This window comes from Penaeus chinensis, chromosome 25 (assembly GCF_019202785.1).
Source record: "Penaeus chinensis breed Huanghai No. 1 chromosome 25, ASM1920278v2, whole genome shotgun sequence".
In the NCBI taxonomy this organism is placed as follows: domain Eukaryota; kingdom Metazoa; phylum Arthropoda; class Malacostraca; order Decapoda; family Penaeidae; genus Penaeus; species Penaeus chinensis.
The window spans coordinates 8,300,685-8,303,184 of record NC_061843.1 but is presented as its reverse complement, the minus strand read 5'-3'; the positions used below and the strand labels follow the sequence as shown (position 1 = coordinate 8,303,184).

At 30.5% G+C, this 2,500-nt stretch overlaps 1 protein-coding gene across 2 annotated transcripts in view; it reads right to left on the bottom strand.

Moving 5' to 3' along the window:
• LOC125038693 (potassium voltage-gated channel unc-103-like) overlaps positions 1-2,500 on the bottom strand; it is a 102,725-nt gene that overhangs the window by 42,160 nt on the left and 58,065 nt on the right. The gene's annotated exons all lie outside the window — the stretch shown is intronic.

The following is a 2,500-nucleotide window of genomic DNA, read 5'->3' as shown; positions in this document are numbered from 1 at the left end:
AACTTTCACTATTAGAAACAAACAAAAAAATATTACTGGAATGATACCTTGAGGGACGTTTACTTCAAAATCAAGATTATATGCACAAAAAAGGGATCTTAAAATTCTAAAAAGAAAAGGTGATGATTTTTTTTTTGGGGGGGGTATTCAGGACACTTCCATGGCATTAAAATAATGTCTCCTAGTTCTTGTTCATAATGTGATAATGTACATCTTTAAAACAAAATATATATATATATTTTTTATACTACACTATTGAAAATGCTGACTTAGAACTCAAGCATAACAATTATCTCCAAAGATCTCTTATAATGAATATTTCAGGATAGATGGAATTAATTGATTTAAAAGTTATTTTTTAATACAATATGATGTATTGTAAGTGCTCACATCAGAAAATATATATTCTTATATAAATATATATATCATACAAAAACCATCATCTTGTTATCACATAAAGCAGTTTGAATATGTTTTGGACATTAATATACAGTATTTTGTTACTAATTAGTTATACTGTTACAACTTATAAAATATACAGATCATATATTTCAAAACACATTCAAAGAGCTGATTATCTATAAATTGAGCTCTATGTAATATCATTCTCATGTTCATATCAAATTCTTATACATTACAATGTTCTCTGTGTGTGCATCAGTAAGTATTTTGTTTTCAAAAACACCTATCTTCATATGAAAAAGAAAATATATATGAAGATTGACTAAAAGACACACAATACCTAAAATCTAAGGAAATGTATGACTAACATTAGCTATTTCATGACAGAACTGGATACTGAAATGACTACTAAAATGGTACTTGAACAAGACATTAAGTATCCTTAGTATGATACATCAAGTTCTTACATCATTTCCTTCTGATTTCCTACCATGATGAAACTACAGTAAATAATAAAAACACACATACAAATGGATATATCAATGATGGTTTCTCTCTAAAACTATGAATATACACATTCTTATGACCTACTTAACACATGAGTGTATGTACCAGTTGAGCTGATAACTCTCTATTACTTTTGCCAAACCAACGGATAAACTGACCATTTGTACTAACAATACGAATAGGATTAACTGTCTGACTGAGAACTAAAAGGTGGATTGCAGGGGGAAAAAATATAGGTAGATAATCAGAAGTACTTGATTAAGAAAAGTTACACGTCAACACTGATGCTTGTAAAACACACTAACAAATTAGTATCCGTGTGATAACTTACTGTTGGTGCATAACCTCTGTGCTGGAGAGACTTTGATCGCCCCCAAGACTGTTAGAGGAAGCACATGTATTATAAACACCGTCAGTGCATTCCTAGCGAGCATTTCAAGCAATTAGTTACAAGCCCCGCCCCCCTTTTGTGAAACACAAGAGAAAGTGAGAAAGAAAGCTTGATGACAGCCCTTCCCCCTTTTAAAACTAAAACATAAAGAAAAAGAGAAAAAGAGATAGAAAGGAAAGCTCATGCTGAAAAGAGAAACAAAGCTTCAGTTAAAGGAAATGTATCTCTGGCTGTGGGCATGATTATTAGGATATTTTCTGATAGCACACGTTGTGAAAGCAATTACTGCACTCTAAGAAGAAATCTGGAGAGGCGAATTGACCTGTATTACATCCAAATGCATGATAATGAGATACTTTGTATGCAACTACTGAAAAAAAGTTAGTGCAGACAAAATGCAATGCAAAATTTTTTGTTCATACACTTTGACATAACCAGTATCACATCAGGCATTTGGTATATAGCACAGCAATTTTTGTGTCTAATAAACTAATAAGAATTTTTTTCTTAGTGAAATGAACATAATGTATAGGCATGAACAGGAAGTTTTGAGCAAATTTGTGTCATTTGTTGAAATAAGGAATGATAGATGCTCTTGTGATAACACTCTGATTAGTTAAGTGATTTTAGCTGATATATTTAATAAAATTTTGCTAAAGTAGCTTAAACTGCACAAGCTGCATAACATCATTATAACTGTCTATGATCAGTTTTGATTTAGATAATACTTGGCTAGTACTTAAATATACTTTATAAAACTGATATGAATGGAATCACTCTGGTAAGTTTATTTACAAAAGTTTATGTTTCTGACATTATTGATAAGATGATAAATAAAATGGGCCTGATAATTGCAAGTTTGTCACTCAATACAAGGTAAAGTCAGGCAAGGAAGCAAATGATATGATTCTGTCATATTATCTCATGGAAATAGTTCAACAATTTAATTTTTTTTATGTCAAATGCTATTTAATAAAGCAGTTGTAATCATGCTTGGCAACAAGATAATATAAAGGTATGTAAAGAAGTCTTCAAATAAACCAGTAAACTGGTTTACATTGTGCTGAATCTAGTCTAATATGCTCGAATTTGGGATCCGAGCATATTAGACTGCTCTTTCATTTGATTTTAATATGTGAAAATTATAAATCATAATAAATTATTTATTTCTGTGTTTTGGACTGAGCAATGTGGAATCAA